Source organism: Ranitomeya variabilis, chromosome 5 (genome assembly GCF_051348905.1).
Source record: "Ranitomeya variabilis isolate aRanVar5 chromosome 5, aRanVar5.hap1, whole genome shotgun sequence".
In the NCBI taxonomy this organism is placed as follows: domain Eukaryota; kingdom Metazoa; phylum Chordata; class Amphibia; order Anura; family Dendrobatidae; genus Ranitomeya; species Ranitomeya variabilis.
In genome coordinates, this window is record NC_135236.1 from 213,103,837 (window position 1) to 213,124,145 (window position 20,309).

The window sequence follows — 20,309 nt, forward strand, 5'->3', positions numbered from 1 at the left end:
GCAAGTAGGGGCATGCATAGAGTTCACAGGGTCCCACAGCAAAAGTTCAATTTCGGCCTCACAACACCTCTAAAATATATTTTTTATAATATATATATATATATATATATATATATATATATATATATATATATTTATATTATTTTTACTGAGATGGAGATATTTATCTCCGTTAGTATATGGTTCTGCTGAGCCCAACCGTGTATATATTATATGTCTGATGTCTTTACCATCTGGTATCTGATAAAGGGTTCTTCCCCAAATAAATCATGATAGCCCCATTCCCTATAAGAGATAGCTAACTGACTTTCAAGGACTGACCACTGGAACCCCCCAGCGATCCTGAGAACAGGACTCTGCAGCTCAGTCATGAATGTATTGCAGGGACGGATGCTTAACTTCTGCTCTATTCATTGTCTGTGGAACTGATGGAAATAGCCAAGTGCAGCGCTCAGGAGCTTCATAGGTGATGAATAGAAATGAGGTCAAGCAAAAAATTTGGCTCCATCAAAATGATGCTGGGGGTGACATGCACGATGTATCATGTATCGCATTCTGAATTATGTTACTGTGCAGGCGCAGTCGCAACACCATTTTGATTAAGATAATTTTTTTTTTCTCCAAAAGTTTATAGGGCTAAATGAAATGAAAATATGGATATTTTAGATCGTATCATGCTACAACGTGGCTGCCTGCATGATGAATGTGATTTTTTTTCAAATAATAAGATATACAATATGTAAAATAGGGGGCAGGTCAGTGTGGGATCAGTGACTGGTCATAAGCCAGAAGGATGAATATCTAATCAGAGCACCACATAAAGCCCCCCTCAGGCCGCCCCGGGGCACAAGCATATTACCTGAAAATAAAGATTAAACCACAACCACAAGATGGATTTCATCACCAGGTATCATTGTAATCAGTATAATGGCGCCGACCTGACAGTGTCTGTAATTACTGAGCATAATCCTGCTAACAGATTCACTGTAAATCTAATTATAGGATGTCATAATTGAAATATTTACCTGGAAGGTCATATCAGTCAGCATCAGCAGTGCAATGTAGCTTAGGCCCCTTTCATACATCAGTTTTTGCCATCAGTTGCAATCCATCAAATTTTGAAAAAAAAACGGATCCAGCGACTGATTTCGCAGCATCCTTTTTTTCTCATAGACTTGTATTAGCGATTAGGATTGTGACTGATGGACTCGCGCTTCATCCGTCGTTCACCGGATCTGTTGAAAATGGTCTGTCCAGTGACCAGAGACAACGGACAAAGTAACGTTTTTTGTGGCCGTCAAAAAAACGTTTGCTAGAATGGCACCCTATGGCGCCAGATCCGTCAAATGATGGAATCCGGAGACGGATTCGTTTTTTGGTCGGAGCTAGAAGGCCAGCACCTTATTTCGTCGCTGGATCACCCGCTGACATCGCTGGATCGGTGTGTGACGCGGATTCAGCGATTTCTTCACTGGTAACCAGGGTAAACATCGGGTTACTAAGCGCAGGGCCATGCTTAGTAACCCGATATTTACCCTGGTTACCAGTGTAAATGTAAAAAAACCCAAACACTACATACTTACATTCCGGTGTCTGTCGCGTCCCCCGGCGTCCGCTTCCCTGCACTGTGTCAGCGCTGGCCATCCGTAAAGCAGAGCACAGCGGTGACGTCACCGCTCTGCTTTAGGGCCGGCGCTTACATTGTGCAGGGAAGCGGACGCCGGAAGACGCGACAGACACCGGAAAGTAAGTATGTAGCGTTTTTTTTTTTTTCACATTTACACTGGTAACCAGGGTAAACATCGGGTTACTAAGCGTGGCCCTGCGCTTAGTAACCCGTTGTTTACCCTGGTTACCCGGGGACTTCGGCATCGGTGGTCGCTGGAGAGCTATCTGTGTGACAGCTCTCCAGCGACCACACAACGATGAAACAGTGACGCTGCAGCGATCGGCATCGTTGTCTATATCGCTGCAGCGTCGCTTTACAGTTCTCAGAGACTTTTTTTTTTAAATGGGTTGTACTGTCGAAATTGTTAAGTCTGCAGTCACCCTGTGTGACAGCAGACTTATGAATCCCCCCTTCGCACGCGCTGGTGGGATTCATCGGTTACTGAGCCATGACTGGAGGTTATGTGTACGTTATTTATACTCCTGGCCAAAGCCCGTGCAGGAGGGGGCGGCCTTGTTCCATTCACTTGTATGGAGAGAGGTCGCACCCTCTAGTCATCGATGCCTACTGGATGCCCGCCTCACTAGTTGAGGTGTGGCCTCGCTCAATACAAGTGCATGGAGCGAGGCTGCACCTGGTGCCAGGAGCATGTATAAGGCCGGCATCACACTTGCAAGTTCAATGCGAGAAACTGGCATGAGTCTCTCGCATCAAGTCCCGGCACTACTGCCAGAACTCGGAACCAGAGCGTGATGCTGCATAGAAATACATGCACCCGCACACTCCGCTCCTGAGTGCCGGCTGCAGTGTCGGGACTTGATGCGAGAGACTTGTGTGAGTTTCTCGCATTAAACTCACAAGTGTGACCCCAGCCTTACTCAGACCCACACTTTGTTCCCAGCTCAGGAACTGGCGAATCCCTGCAGTGCACAGTGTGTGCACTGGGGGAATCATAGGTCTGCAGTCACATAGAATGACTGCAGACTTATTGATTTGGACCGAAGAACCCCTTTGTTTCCTCACTTACCTGAATGACAAATCTGCCGATTTATATAATTAAGCAGCAATTTAACCCTGCTTTCATGTGACTACAGAACTAAGGAGAGTTCCATTGGAAATATGGTGACAATCTTTTTAGGAGCTCTATTGGCAGCCGTTGTTTATAGTTATAGGAAACATGGAGGAGGTCAGATTGATAAAACTACAATAATCTGATGAACAGGTTGGTATGGAACCTAAAGCCATTGTTCAATTCAAGGACATATGACCAACATATATAAATACAATTAAGTGCAATAATTATGTGTAATGTTATATATATGGCTGAGGACCAAATGCATTGGCTAATACCACATGTACTGTATCTTTCCTTGGATTCTGTTCTTTAATAATTAAAAACATTGTACTAAATATAGAACAGACAGAATTACATTGCAGCTGAGATTTCCTTAAATTAATCATTATTTAAGGGTATATTTACAACATTAACAAGCTCTATACATAGAACATCATGTCATACACAGTCTATATGCAGGGAGTGGAGGATATTTAAAGGTTATAAGTCATTAAAGTGAGATTATCCATTTCCATGTCTAACCGCAACACTTGTTTTTCCATTGAATAATAGAATAATACACTGATATACAGTACAGTATAAGCCTCAGCTCACAAAATAAGCATTTGTTTGCATAGACACTGTACAAATCCAGACATTCCCTAGGGGATGAGGTATCAATGATGATGGCTAGAGGATCCAGATGAAGAGAATGTGTCATCAGAAATTGGCCTATTGTTTTAATTACGTTTTAACTCCTGCACCCCTGAGCCTGTTTTCACCTTCATGAACAGTCCAAATTTACAATTCTGACCAGTGTCAATTCCGATTCTGAGATTTTTCCTGTGACATATTAAATTTCATGATAGTCATAAAATTTCTTCTGTACGACTTGTTTATTTGTGAAAAAAAAATCAGAAATTTGGTGAAAATTTTTTAAAAATTTGCAACTTTCAAACTTTAATTTAATGCCATTTAATCAGAAAGTTATGTCGTACAAAATAGTTAATAAATTATAATTCTTACATGTCTACTTTACATCAGCACAATTTTTTAAACATGTTTTTTTTCTAGTTAGAAGGAATAATTTAAAAGTTGACCAACAACTTCTAATTTTTACAACAAATTTTACAAAACCATTTTTTTTAGGGACCACATCACATTTGAAGTTACTTTGAAAGGTTTATATGAAAGAAAATGCCCAATAGTGATGCGATTCTAAAAACTGCACCCCTCAAGGTGCTCAAAACCACATTAGAAAAGTGTACTAACCCTACAGATGCTTCACAGGAATTAATGGAATGTGGCATGAAAAATATAACATTTTGCTTTTTTTCACTTTACTTTAGACCCATTTTTTTCTCACAAGGGTAACAGGAGAAAATGGACCCCAAAATTTGTTGAGCTGTTTCTCCTCAGCAGATCAATACCCCATATGTGGGGAAATTTACTGTTTAAGTGTGCGAGAGGGCTTGAAAGGGAAGGAGCATAATTTAACCATTTGACTCATTACCGGACGCCATGTCACGCTTGGAGAGCCACTTATATGCTTAAACAGTGGAAACCCCCCACAAGTGACACCATTTTGGAAACTAGACCCCTCAAGGAAGTTATCTAGACGTGTGGTGAGCACCTTTAACCCCTAGGTGCTTCACAGAAATTTATAACGTAGAACTGTGAAAATAAAAATCTAATTTTTCACACAAAAATGTTTTTATCCACTTTTTTTTATTTTCACAAGGGTATTGGGAAAAAATGCACTGTACAATTTGTTGTGCAATTTCTCCTGAGTATTACAATATCTAATATGTGAAGGAAAACTATTGTTTGGGTGCACGACAGGGCTCAGAAAGGAAGGAGTGGTCTGCGGAAGGGAAGGAGCGCCATTTGACTTTTTAAATGTTAAATTTACTGGAATAATTTGCGGATGCCATGTCGTGTTTGGAGAGCTCCTGATGTACCTAAACAATGGAAACCACCCACAAGTGACACCATTTTGGAAACTAGTCCTCTTACAGGTGCTTCGCAGAATTTTACAACGTTGATCTGTGAAAATGAAAAAAAAATATTATTCACGCAAAAATTTTATCTTGGCCCCCAATTTTTTCTTTTTCACAATGAGAGCAGGAAAAAATGAACACAAGATTTTTTTGTGCAATTTCTCCTGAGTACACCTATACCCCATATGTGGTTAAAAATTACTTTTGAGACACAGTGTAAAGCTCAGAAGAGAAGAAGCGCCATCTTGAAGTTCAGATTTAGCTGGCTTTGCGATGCCTGGTCACAATGGTAGAGCCCATGAGGTGCCAGAACAGCAGAACCCCCAATAAGAGACCCCATTTTACAAACTACACCTCTAACTGAATTCCTCCAGGGGTGCAGTGATCATATTGACATCATAGGTGGGTCCCCGAATTTTATACCACTGGGCATTGAAGAAAAAATAATTACATTTTTAGCAAAAAAAATTGTTTAAGCCCCAGATTTTACATGATCACACTAGGAAATGAGTAAAAATGACACTAAAATTTGTCCCACAATTTCTGCTGAATGTTGAAATTCCCCTGACCTTGGCAAGGTTGACTCCCCATGACCTTCCCCCTTTTCCCTGAATAACCACACCACACCAGTACTTTTGGATAATAACGGCCACAGCAGCCAATTTATTATTAATAATAATAATTAAAGACACTTGGTGGGGCCCTCGAAGCTAACCCGATCCTGGTCTGGTGATTATCCCATCGGCATTGCCTCTTCCCTCCCAGCCTTACTTCCAGCCGCATTTTTTTCCCCAGGCTCAGAAGCACCATGATTTGAGTGAAGAGGTTGCCTCCACACCGTTAACCTGTACCAGACTTCCATCGTCGGGTACCCACCCATCGGTACCATGCACCCAACCTCCAATGTCGGGTGGCTCTCCGGGTCCCATGATAATGTGACCCCCGACTTTCCTCATCAAGTCTCACCAGACCACCAATAACCCGTAACCATCCCCTGTAGGAGAATCCCCGCAATACAAGAATCCCCCATATCGAAATTTTTGCCAGCTTCGAGGACCCACCAATGCCACACCGAGAGCACTTGACCCCCCTTGAAGTGCTCAAGACCCCACCAACCAACCCTGCTGTGGCCCTCTGTATCCCCTCTTGCAAGCCCTCAATCCACAAATCCATCCCCACAGTGTTTAAATGCACCCCATCCCCTAACCAACACTCTCTTTCTGTAGAATCTAAGCCTGCGTGACGTATCACCAACCCCCCGTTCCGCGACACAAACTTAGATACCTCTGTTAAATTTGACTCGGGTTTTGTTAATCTTTCCCACTGACCGTGCCCCTCGCCATTTTCTTCTAGGTACCATGTCAGACCACACTAGCCTCATACTTGGGTACGCTAATTCCAGCTGCCTTACATCCCTTCTGATGTTGGCACTCAGCCCTTTTTCCAAGCTAGATCCCAAGTCATTACCCCCTGCATGTAATACTAATATATCTGGGACCCCATAGAGGTATAATACTCGAGAAAACTCGTGTAGTACCCGGCCCAATGTTAAACCCCTGTACCCCAGCCACCTAATCACTGCCCTTTCTCTTGCAAAACCTAACTGTCTCCCGTCCGTCCGTCTGTCAGCCCGCTGTGCTCCCCAGAAAACGTATGAATGTCCTAAAATCCAGATAAAGATCGGGACTTGTCCTGTAACAAACCAAAGAGAAATTAGTGTGGCGTACCATATCCAGGATGGATTGCTGCTTCATAACCTTGCGGTCGTACGTAAGACCTGTACTGTTGCGACTCCCACCGGCCAATTCAATTTACTGTTTCCGGGCTCAGCCCACCCACTGCGGCCTCCTTTGCTGCCCCAATCTGAAAGGAATGTCCCATGTATTTTCCAGGATCCACGCCTGTCCTTACCATGCACATCCGAAATACTTTAATAAATTGATACTTGGACAAGAAGGACCCATCCTCGTGACATAGCAGCGGTCCACCCTGTTAAGGCCTGGTGGCTGAGAATATCACAAAACATTTCCAAGGACACATGATAGAACCGCTTACATTTCCCAATAGCACCCTTTTTCCTTTCCCCCTTGATCTGTCTTTGATCTCCTAATCCTAAATTCCAAACCCCCTTTTGTCTTCGGCTAGAATTCCCCCCACTATCGCTTTGCCTGGTGCTACTAGCTCCCCTATCTTCATGGCCCAGAAGAATGCAAGTGAAAAGGCCTACCTAAACAGGCCTACCTCAAAAATTGACCTGCACACCACCTCCAACTGTATTCCTATTTCTTCTAACATGCTGAATGACACAGGCCGCCTGCTGTCCCTTCTACCCTTTCCCTTCCGAAAACCCTTAATGACCTGTCTGACTAAAAAACTCTGTCAGGTCAGTTCTGTTCCTTAGTTTAAACCCGAATGCTAACCCTGAAATCAATTGATTCATTTTTGCTGCAGACCATCTATTATCTGCGGCTTGCCTAATTCCCATCAATAACACCCCAATTTGCTCTTCTTCTGTTTAGTCCTCCCTCCCTTGGCCTAGCCATTGTTCCCACTGCCTCCATGTCCATTTGTAAGCCGCCCACGTGCTACTTGTTATGGATGACTTGATCAACTGCTCGGCAGCCCTGATGCCACGCTCCAGAGCCCAGGAGGGCAGGGTAAGCCCTCTTCTTCCGCTTCGGGGGCCAACGCCCGAAACCGCTGCCACTGAAAAGGAGAAAGCGCATCAGCGACCGAGTTAAATTCTCCTGGTACATGAGATGCTGTAACATGAGCATTGATAGCTAAGAATTCCAACACCAGCTGACGCAACACTCTGATTATTGGCGTCGAAGATGCGGTGATGTTATTTATGGCCATAACAACCCTTTGTATTTTGCCATGAATGTATCCCAAACCACCAGGTCCGCTTTGTTATCTGGCGTTAATTGCACATAATGATGTGGTGATTTAACGCCAGCCGTCACCTCGGCCAATCTCCTCATGAATACTCTGCTCATAGGCCCATAGGCATGACTCGACATGCAAAATTTAAACTCCCCATCAAGGACTGCACCTCCCGCAGTCTGTTTTTTAACCCTCCTGGCCCTGCCTATTTCCGCTTTCAGGGCGGCCAGTTTTTCTCCCCGGACACGACACTTCCACCGTATAGTGTCGATCACAATTCCCAGGAAGGAGATACACGACGTTGGCCCAACTGTTTTTTCGGAAGCTAATGGCACCCTGAACTCCTTTGCGACCCACTGCAAACTTTTTAAAATGGTATCGCACACCCCTGATTGCGAGGGACCTACGCACCAAAAATCATCCAGGTAGTGGATTAACAATCCAATTCCCGTGATATCCTTTGCTACCCACTCCAGGAATGTGCTAAAGGCCTCGAACAACAAACACGACAACGAGCATCCCATCGGCAAGCACCTGTCTATAAAATACTCTCCCTCCCAATAGCACCCGAGCAACCGCTGACTGTCCGGGTGTACTGGCAGTAACAGAAAAGCTGACTCCACATCGGTTTTTGCCATCAGCGCCCCCTTTCCACATTTCCTTACCCATTCTACCACCACGTCAAATGATGCATATAGCACCGAACATAACTAAGGATCGATGCCGTCATTGACGGACTTACCACGAGGATATGACAGGTGATGGATCATTCGGTACTTGTTCGGTTCCTTCTTTGGTACAATACCCAACGGAGAAACCACCAAGCCCGATACAGGTGGGGATGTAAACAGACCTGCCATCCGGCCCATTAGCACCTCTTTCCTCAGTTTTTGTTTTACAACTGCGGGGTGCTGATAGGTCGAACTCAGATTCTTCAGCTTCTGTGGCATTTGGAACGCCGGGGAAGGGATAGAAAACCCGTCCTTGAAACCTTTGAATAGTAATTCTGCTTTTTTCCTATCTGGGTACCTATTTAGATAAGGGAGCATCTTGTGTAGTTTGACTGGTGTTTGTCCCATGGCCATGGCCGGCTCCTCCCTCCCTACCATCGTACTTTCTGGGACACCTATTGGCCCCATATGCCAATCCATTACAATTGGAACACGTGTGCCTAAATTTACAGCCTGTTCCGAATTTGCACTGTCCCTTATTGAATTGCCAGCAAGCCCATGTTTCTGATTCCCTCCCTGGCTCTGAAAGCTCCCCCCTGCCAGGCATCCTGCACTGTACCCTGCATGGCCGGCACTACTGGCCCCTCCATGAAAGGGCGTCCCATGTCTGTGGTTTTGAGACATAATCTTAAGCCACAAGCCTATATCTTTATGATCCCATCTAATGGATGGTCGAATGGCCTTGCGCTGATGAAGCTGTTTGTCATACCGCAGCCACGCTTGCCCCCATACAACTTGTAAGCGTCCCCAATGGCGTCCATGTAGCAAAACAATTGTGAGCAGTTTATGGGGGCTTTTTTTTACCAATGATGCTACAAAATATCGTGAAGGCATGGAACCAATTTGAAAATGTTTGCGGGACCACCGTACTCTATCACTCCTCCTCCTTCCTCACCCCTTCCTTTCCTGCCTTCCCCACGCTCAACCTCTCTACTGGCAAAAAAGAGAAAATGTCCACATACTTGTCCTTCCAGATTTTTCCCCTCACTTATTTTTTAAGGTGGGCACCCAAGGAGCCCGTGAAGCAAATATATATGTCCCCCCGCGCCTTGTCATCTAACTGCCCACTCTCCTCCTCCCCATTGCTGTTGACTTGGGGGGCCTGATTATACCCTCCCTGCTCCCGGAGGTACGAGTCGGCGAGTATGGGCTCATCCACGCTGCCAAATGCCCTGGCCCGTGTCCCTCTAAGCGGTCCATTCTGTTTGTTAAGCTACTTAGCATTGCCCTCATATCCCTAGCTGTGGACTCTAGGGACCCTATGAAGGGAGCTACGCTATCCCCCTGCAATCCCTGGTTTCCCCCATCCCCTTGTAGCGGTCCTACATATGTAGACAAACAGAACATGGAGTCATAGTTACTGGGCCGCTGTGGTCCTGGAATCCTCCCCACCATCATCGTCACTGTCCACATCCAGGGGTGAGGGCCATCTTGGTCCTTGTGACAGATGCCTGTCCTCAGCGCCCTTGTCTCCCCTTGTTCCACCTTGGCTCCTGTGGCTGTACCACATGGTGACCTCACTGTCCCTGCTTCTATTTGCCTGCCCATCCCTGCCCCTGGTTTCTTGCTGGTGGTTCTGGCCCTGCCACCCGATGGGGACCCTTGGCTGCCTGAGGGGGATATCAGCCCTGGGCCATCGCCGCCTGTTAGATCCCGGCCCGGGCTCCCTTGATGGGCTCCTTCCCTGCGTTGCTGTCCCCTTACTGGTATCTCAAGGGACAGCCTTTCGGGGGGCCTAGTCCTGCGGGTTGGTCTTCTACTCCCCTCCTCCCCCACGGGCATCTCGTAGGACAGCCCCGGATTTTTCATTTTCTCTACAGGCGCTGCATTGGACAGCCTGTCTCCTGGGGGCCTTTGAGAAGGACCCCGGAAATAAGATGGCACCACCCATGTCTCCCGCCTCTCCTGCTCGGCCACGGGGGAGTCGCCATTGCCCCCGGCTGCTTGGGAAGCCGGGATTGTCGCCAGACACCTCCCTGGGGATCTATGACCCTGCTGCTGTGCTGTGGGAGGTATCGTGGCCTCCCTCCTCCGCCCCCCGCCAGCTGCCAGCCGCGTGCTGTCTGACTCTCTGGCTGCTCGGCAGAAGCTTCCACCGCTCAACGTCTGCTCGCCGGCACCCTCCCACTGCTACTGCTAATGGTCGCTCCCCCTGTCCTCCTCCTACGGGACCCTGCACTGCCCTCACTATTGGATCCCGGACCTGCTCTTCCAGCTGCCGCACTCGTCTCCCTGCTAATACCAGCACCGCCCACTCCAGGATACCTTCCACAATGCTTTCCAACCATCTCTGGGGTGAGCGCTGGCAGCCACCTGGAGCCTGGCAATCACATCCATTTCATGTACAAGGGGCCTGTGTGGTGGGGGAGCGTGGTGGGTGCTTGTTGTCCGGCCGTCCTGGGAGCAAAAGAAGGTTACGGCTCCTCCCTGCATCCTTTTTGTCCCCCCCTGACCCCCCTCCTCCCCGTGCCTAGGTCACTTCCCCTATGTCATTTCCCCCTTTGTCAATCCTTTACTTCCTCCCCTCCTCCTTCCCTGTCGTTCTTTCTGCCTTTTCCCAAATCCCCAATCACACCATCACTCGCTACCTGCCCCGGTCATGCCCCCCTCCTTCTGACCCTCCATGCTTCATCCAGGGGTTACTTATGTGGCTGTACAGTATTAACCATATGGCGAGACCCGGTAGAGACAGAGTGCTATTTGCCTCCTGGAGCTCAAATTTTCCTAGAATAGTTTGAAGACTCCATTTACAGTGCCGCTAAGTGCTAGAAGAGCAGAAACCTCTTAAAGTGACACCATTTTGGAAATTATACCCTTTTGCGGGACATATTGCGGACTGCACTGCCCACAAAAATGGACATGTCAACGTGTTTTGCACATGGGCACACGGTCTGTGGAAACACACTGACCCTGTGCAGACCAATATGAATGGGTCTACCTGTCTCCAGTACATGTGGAAACTCACAACATGCACTGGAGACACTGATGTGTGTAGGGGTCATAACCCTTAGCTTTTCTACATCTCCATCAGACAATACAGTTTTCTATGAAAACTGCACCAAGCAGCCCATTAAGTGATACATCAGTGGAATCAAGCTTTGTTGCCGTATGTTATGCTGCTATCGGATTATATAGCAAAAACCTGCTGACAGATTCCTTTGAATGATAATCACTGTTTAAATGTACTGTAATAAATAAGTGGTATACTGTACTTGGTTATGCAACATAACCCAGTCACCGAGCTCACCAAACTTATAAATAAAACTAGAATTTCACTTCAAATAATTTCCAGAGTTATTATTTTTTTTAAAAGGGTTATACCACATAATGAAAATATATACATCTTCAGGTTAATGCACATCATTATTTTACCTAAATAAGTCAAAAACCACCTCTCTGCAATGTAATTTTACTCCTTTCTAAAGAATGGGAGGAATAGAACTAAGCAACAGCACGTGTAACTCAGATTTGGGTATGCTAATAGATAACAGACTGCACATGAGTCAACAGTGTGATGCAGCAGCAAGAAAGGTAAATACAGTTCTAGGATGTATTAAGAGAAGCATAGAGTCTAGATCATGTGAAGTAATTATCCCCCTCTACTCCTCCTTGGTCAGGCCTCTTCTGGAACACTGTGTCCAGTTCTGAGCACATTTTAAAAAAGACATTGAAAAACTGGAGCAAGCTCAGAGAAGATTACCAGGACAGTGAGCGGACTGCAGAGTATGTCCTATGAGTGGTTAAAGGATCTGGGAATGTTTAGCTTGCAACAAAGAAGGCTAAGGGGAGACTTAATAGCTGTCTACAAATATCTGAAGGGATGTCACAGTGTAGACGGATCGTCCTTATTTTCATTTGCACATGGAAACATGAGAATCAATGGAATCAATCTGAAAGAAAGAAGATTCAGATTAGATATTAGATAAAAGAAAGTTTTTGACAGTGAGAGTGATCAATGAATGGAACACGCTGCCACGAGAGGTGGTGAGTTATCCTTCAATGGAAGTCTTTAAACAGAGGCTGGACAAACATCTGTCTGAGATGGTTTAGTAAATCCTGCATTGAGCAGGTGGTTGGACACAATGGCCCTTGAGGTCTCTTCCAGCTATAGTATTCTATGATTCTATCTACCACATATTTATATATAATTTTCCTCAGTTAGGCCGGGGTCACACTTGCGAGTGCAATGCGAGAAACTCATACCAGTCTCTTGCATCCGTACCCAGCACTGCTGCCGGCACTCGGGACCGGAGCGTTGGGCTGCATAGAAATACATGCAACCGCACGCTCTGGTCCCGAGAGTATTGATGCGAGAGACTCGTGTGAGTTTCTCGCATTGCACTCGCAAGTGTGACCCGGGCCTAACTATATATCTGTTTACATCTATCTCTCCCTCATCTCTCACATGTCACCACATATTATTGCTACCGCACATACTCTATTTTTACTCGTCAGATCACTACACACCATGATCAGGGAAGGTGCTGACAATGTGTGTCCACCATTTAAGGTAGACACACTTCTGCCTGTGACATCTGTGTTGGTTCTCGTCCTCCCTGTTTCCATTTCTATAGCAGTACTACATTTTCAGTGCGGGCCATAGGTGGAGACAACAGTAGTCCTCTGTTCTCTGGCCCTTGTAGTGCTGTCCAGTTTAGGACCTGGGAAGTTAACTTCTGTTGATATTTTCTCCTTGTTGCGTTGTTTAGCCTGGGCTGGGCTGCATGCTACTTAATATCCATATTGCTATTTATTACCAGTTATAATTATACTAGCTCTGGTGAGCTCCTGTATGTCTTGGCTCCTTTGTGTCTGGAGATTCCAGATTCAGACCTCAGTTCATTTATTGACCATTCTCCTGTCTGACAGTTTCAAGGGTGCCAACACTTTCAGCCATGACTGTATAAAACAACAAATTATTTTTAATGTATATATATTGCAAATACCCTTCATTTCAAGCACTGTTGAATTTTGTACAATACCATTCTTATCATGAGACAACTGCTTTAAGCCATCCCAAACTGCACTCATTCTCTTATGCATTAAATGTACAGCAATTAAGAATATTTGTGTCTGCAGAATGTCCTTTAATTGCCATCTTTTCTTGATACATTGTGGGTCCCAGGTCAACATGCTAATCTTTTATGTATGAAGAAGTAAAATTGCCGTTTTGCTCTTTGAGGTTTGTGTTGACTGACTATAAATAAAAGGAGAGAAAAAAGAGTGCTCTGCAATGAAGCACTAGTATGCCCAGTAATGAATTACATTTAAAATGGATTGTTTTGCTGTTCCCTGCACTAGTTAATGGCGTGCCAGGATAAGGAATGATAAATCTATACAGATGCCCAGTGATTAAGAGATCTATTTAATAGCGCAGCCAGCCAGAAGTGTTCGTTAGAATGTTCCTATTTGTCTATTGCACCAATTGTTGCTTCATCTACAAATACTGTAGTTTAGTGGAGTAATACTAGATGATGCTTCATTCTTCAGTATTATATTATACAGTGTCACGCAGATGTTTTATATATATATTTTAGCAACAGATAAAGGTACCGTATATACTCGAGTATAAGCCGACCCGAGTATAAGCCGACCCCCCTAATTTTGCCACAAAAAACTGGGAAAACTTATTGACTCAAGTATAAGCCTAGGGTGGAAAATACAACAGCTACCGGTGAATTTCAAAAATAAAAATAGATGCTCCATACCGTTCGTTATTGCCCCAAAGGAGGTTCCATATAAAGCTGTGCCATATATAATGCTCCATACCGTTGATTATTGCCCCATAGATGCTCCATATATAGCTGTGCCATATAGAATGCTCTGCACCGTTCATTATGGCCCCATAGATGCTCCTTATAAAGCTGTGCCATTGCTCTGCACCATTCATTATGGCCCCATAGATGCCCCATATACAAAGCTCTGCACCGTTCATTATGGCCCCATAGATGCTCCATATAAAGCAGTGCCATATATGCTCTGCACTGTTCATTATTGCCCCATAGATGCTCCTTATTAAGCTGTGCCTTATATGCTCTGCACTGTTCATTATTGCCCCATAGATGCTCCTTATAAAGCAGTGCCATATATGCTCTGCACTGTTCATTATGGCCCCATAGATGCTCCTTATAAAGCAGTGCCATATATGCTCTGCACTGTTCATTATGGCCCCATAGATGCTCCATATATAGCAGTGCCTTATATGCTCTGCACTGTTCATTATTGCCCCATAGATGCTCCTTATAAAGCAGTGCCATATATGCTCTGCACTGTTCATTGTTGCCCCATAGATGTGCCATATATAGTGCTCTGCACCGTTGCCCCATAGATGTGCCATATAAATCTGTGCCATATATAGTGCTCTGCACCGTTGCCCCATAGATACTCCACATAAATCTGTGCCATATATAACGCTGCTGCTGCAATTAAAAAAAAAGCACATACTCACCTCTCTTGCTTGCAGCTCCTCAGCATCCCGTCCCGGCGTCTCTCTGCACTGACTGATCAGGCAGAGGGCGGCGCGCACACTATATGCATCATCGCACCCTCTGACCTGAACAGTCAGAGCCAGAGGACGGGAAGATGGAGCGGCGCCCGGCGGGTGGAACATGGACAGGTGAATATAAAATACTCACCTAGTCCCGGCGCTCCTGGCGCTCCCCCTGCCTGTCACAGTCTTCGGGTGCTGCAGCTCTTCCTCTGTCAGCGGTCACTGGCACCACTGATTAGAGAAATGAATTTGCGGCTCCACCCCTATGGGAGTGGAGTCCATATTCATTTCTCTAATGAGCGGTCCCACGTGACCGCTGAACAGGGGAAGAGCTGCGGCACCCGAAGACAGTGTGACAGGCAGGGGGAGCGCCAGGAGCGCCGGGACTAGGTGAGTATGCTTCAGCGCCCTCTCCCCCTCACCCGCCGACCCCACTGCTGACCGTGACTCGAGTATAAGCCGAGAGGGGCACTTTCAGCCCAAAAATTTGGGCTGAAAATCTCGGCTTATACTCGAGTATATACGGTAATTGGAATACAAGTAAATTAGATTTTTTTGAAATCTTCATTATGAATATTAATACACTGTGTGCGCAATTATTAGGCAAGTTAATAATAATTAAACAATTTCATTTTTGTACAGATTTTCCAACGTTAATCTGTATTAGCTTGAATGTCTATTGGATGAACCATATCAGGTGACTACTCTTAAGCTACGCTCACACAATAAGCTTTTGGTGCATTTTTGATCTTGCAGAATTTTTGCACAATGTTTGCACATATTATTAAAATTAGGATACTTAAATTTGTTCATTGCTTTCGTGTGTGTGTATTTTGTGTCTGTTTGGTCCGTCATGCTTCAAATAAAGCTGTTGTTTTTTTATTATTTTTGTTTTTTTTGCTTTGACAACACTTTATTGATATATAGTGGGTACGGAAACTATTCAGTCCCCTTTAAATTTTTCACTGCAGCCATTTGGTAAATTCAAAAAAGTTCATTTTTTCTCATTAATGTACACTCTGCACCCCATCTTGACTGAAAAAAACAGAAATGTAGTAATTTTTGCAAATTTATTAAAAAAAGAAAAAACTGAAATAGATGTAGATGCTCTCCATTACTAAGCCGTGGGCTTGATGTCACCTGACAATACAAAGGTGACCTCAACCCCACAAATATGAACCCCACTTGCCACCGCTACAGGGCAAGTGGGAAGAGTGGAGTAAAGCACCAGAATTGGTGCATCTAATAGATGTGCCTGTTCTGGGCAGTTGTTTGATGCTATTTTTAGGCTGGGGGGTCAATATCCATGGCCCCTTACCAGCCTGGGAATACCATCCCCCAGCCGTGAGCTTTAGCAAGGCTGGTTGTCAAAAAGTGGGGGAATCGCACGCCGTTTTTTTAATTTATTTATTTAAATAATTTAAAAAAACAGCTTGGGGACCCCTCTATTCTTGATAACCAACTTTGCTGAAGCTGACAGCTGAGAGTTGTAGCCCCCAGCTCTGAGTTTTGCCTGGCTGGTTATAGAAAATACAAGGGAACCCATGCCGTTTTTTTCATTTATTTATTTATAGCGCAGGCGGTGGCTGCTGAATACTCCTGTTAGCTGCTCCTGCTGTCACTGTTACCTGCAGCAGGGGTAGGCTGATGGGAGTAATAGTCCCATCAGCTGCCGCCTGCTCTCTCTTTTATCACTTAAATCTAACTTTCATAATTCTCCCATGCTCGTGCCGATCGCCGGCAGAGCAGGGGAGAATGATGAGAGCCGTGTTCAGCACCCGGTGCCAGGGAACAGCGCTTACTGTAATGCTTTGTTCCCTGGCATCCACCTGTGTGCTACTGATGCAGCTCACGGGCGGCACATGCATGCCACATGCGTGCCACAAGTATTACACACACTCACACTGACATCTCCGGTACCGGAAATATCAGGACGTGTGAAAGAGGCGTTATAGGTTATAGTGAGTTTTTATGTTTGGCTGCTGTCACACACTAAAAGACTATTTTTATTGCAAAATATATTTTTTGCATTACCACATTTTGAGAGCTATAATTTTTTCATATTTTGATCAACACAGTCATGTAAGGTCTTGTTTTTTGCGAGACGATTTGACATTTTTATTGGTACCATTTCGGGCACATGACATTTTTTGATCGCTTTCTATTCCGATTTTTGGGAAGCAGAATGAGCAAAAACCAGCAATTCAGGAATTTATTTTTCAAGGAAGGGGTTTATGCCGTTCTGTGTGTGGTAAAATTGATAAGGCAGTTTTATTCTGCTGGTCAGTACTAATCGATTACAGCGATACCTCATTTTTTTATGTTTTGGTGCCTTTATACAATAAAAACTATTTTATAGAAAAAGTGATTATTTTTGCATCTCTTTATTCTGAGAGCTGTAACTTTTTTATTTTTCTGCTGATGGAGCTATATGGTAGCTTGTTTTTGCAGGTCAAGAAGATGTTTTCAGTGGCACCATGTATATTTATATCCGTCTTTTTGATCTCGAGTTATTCCACTTTTTGTTTGGCAGTATGATGATAAAACATTGTTTTGTGCCTTGTTTTTTATTTTTTTATGCTGTCCACTAAAGGAGTTAACTAGTGGGACAGTTTTATAGGTCAGGTCGTTTCAGACGCAGCGATATCAAATATGTGTACTTTTATTGTTTTTTTTTCATTCAAATATTTATTTAGACATAGATTATATATTGATTTTTTTATTATCATTTTTGATTTTTTTTATATATATATTTTTACAATTTAATTTTTTTCCAACTTTTTCCTTTATGGGACAATTTTACCAATATGGGACAATCATTTTTTGCAGGCTGATTGCTTCTATAGCAAGGAGATGTTGCAGCATCTCCATGCTGTAGAAACTGTCAGCTCTGCACTGACATAGACTTGCTGAGCATGCACCTCACATGATCAGCAAGTTTCCTAGCTCTTGTGACCCATATGTCGTCATGATGACATCCGGTCACCATGGCAATGCTCGGGTGACCATGGCAATGATCGGGTCACCAAGGCAATGATCGGAACCCCGTGTCATGCTGCGAGGTCTCCGATCCAAAGGCAGAGGGACTGTCAGCCCTCTGTTGGCTTCTGGAATGCTGCGATCTGTGAATAATACGGTCTGTGACCACTTCTGGCACTTAGTGCCGGGTGTTAGCTGTCAGAATCAGCTGACACCCGGTGGCGATCATTTGCGCACCCCCTGTGTGCGCGGGCGATCCGGATGACGTAATATTCCATCCATGGTCAAATAGGCCCAGGGCACATATTATGTCCAATGTCAGAATTGGGTTAATATATTAAAAAGAGGTGATACCATCTTTAGGTACAGCGCTGCCTCTCCTATACATCTCCAAACTTTGTTTACAAAGGTCACCACTGCAGCCAATCACTGATGTTAGTGGTTCTGCCAATGTAGACCACATGAGCTGCTGGGCTCATAGATTGGCTGCAGCATTGATGTGCACTGAAGTTATAATTTCTCTGCCACAGTCTGGAAACAAAAACCAATGTATCAGCGGAGAGGTAGCACTGGACAGGGGGACAGTGCATAACCCATCTTTTTATGATTTTAGTCTTGTGTTGGCTAGGTAAAAATATCAAGAACCCTATTCCATAAAACCCTTAATAATCACTAATATTAGTTTTTTGGCTTACAATTTAACAATAATTTAGTTGTAAAAACAAAACGTCACCGGGGTTTAGCCATGTTTTTATTGGTGTCATTATGGGGTTGTGTTGTGTATTAAAGAGTAACCATCATTATACTTTGTATTTCATAAATCATTAGTACACATGAAAATAAGTAGCTTTGTTATATATTCAATCAGAGAAATCTGCTTTTTTTGTCTCTCAATTCATGGGTAAAATCTGTATTCAGTGAAGACAGATTTTTACATTACTGAGATAGGAGAAGTCAGTAACCACTGATAAGAGCCAATGTAGACTGGAGGGGGCAAGGAGCTCTTCCTGTAGCTCTTCCTACAGATTTTTATCAGCACAAACTGTCATCTCCAATTTCATTAATGTAAAATCTGTCTTCACTGAGTACAATTTTTTTTCCCATGAATTGAGAATTTTAAAAATGACCGTTCAGTCCATGAAGCGAGGGAAGCAGTTTTCTCTGGTAAGGTATTTTGCAAAGTTGTTTATTTGCATGTGTACTACTGATTGATAAAAATAAAAAAAAAACTATGGTTATACTTTAAGTTGTAGAATGGATCATTTTGTAGATTGAGAATTTGAATAATTTGCTTTTACATTAGTCTCTTAAATGCTCAAAGAACTGCTGGATAATGCGCAGCCAAACAATCCTGGGACAGTTGTGTTGTGTGATGAACAATGTGCAAAGTTTGTCACAGACTGTACCAAAGCTTTAATTTCTGCAGTATGAAGTACATTTATCAGGAAGATGTTTCGATCTCTGTAATTTGGAGCACTTAGCTTGCATTAATAATTGAAAGGCTGCATTTGGACAAAGTACTAATTGAACGCGTTTTCATGCACCCTTAATTGGTCTTTTTTAAAACTTCCACCATTTATTACAACTATTATAAAATGATAATTAAACAATAAACCAATTCTTTTTAGTGCTCCAAATTAAGCCACATATCAACTAGTTTCAGTTAATTTCGGCCTCCATGTAAGTAAATATAAATTATTCCGCAATTTCCACTTTGCTCATGCAGGCAAGTTTTGGCACAGACTCCCATAAAGTGGTTGGATCCAAAACAGAAGTTTAAAAAATTGGCAAAATCTGAGAAGATATTCTTTTATTATCTAGTAACAAACTGGCCACTGTGTATTAACTACCCAAAATGTTAAAATACACCACAGAAAATGAAACCAGCTATGTGTGAATCCGACCTGTTTATGATAGCAGCATGTTTACTCGCTTATGGAGCACCATTTTATTCTGTAGCACTTTACAGACATCATAATTGTCCACATTGGGGCTGCCAATGTAATATCGTTATCAATAAGTCTTTGGGATGTGGGAGGAAACAAGAGTAAAGCCATACAAACTCCTGGCAAATGTTGTCCTTGGTGGGATATGACCCTTTGACCCCAGAGCTGAAAGTCTACAATGCTAACCACTGAGCCACCATGCTGACATAGCCATAGGTCCATAAATTACAAGATATATGAATGCGAGTCCCTATCCTGTATATCAAGTTTCTCAGCTTGTCCTGCTCCATGACATGCTTCTGGTAGATTAAACTGAATTTTCAATATTAATTTAAGTAATTATTTTAACCAATATTTTATACTAAAATCACTAATGGATTAAATGACTAAAATAATCTATAGCAAAAAGTGTAAGTAATGGTAAATAGCTTACTAAATTGCAGTCACTATTTACCATAAGGCACCTTTCACATCACTTTTTTGGAAACAATAAATTCCAAAAATGACTTTATGGTCACTAAAACTGTACCACACAATATATTAATAGTACTCAA

General features: G+C 43.7%; 1 protein-coding gene across 1 annotated transcript in view; it reads left to right on the top strand.

The window, feature by feature from the left end:
- The window catches only part of UNC13C (unc-13 homolog C), a 1,212,529-nt gene that overhangs the window by 96,559 nt on the left and 1,095,661 nt on the right, over positions 1-20,309 (top strand). The gene's annotated exons all lie outside the window — the stretch shown is intronic.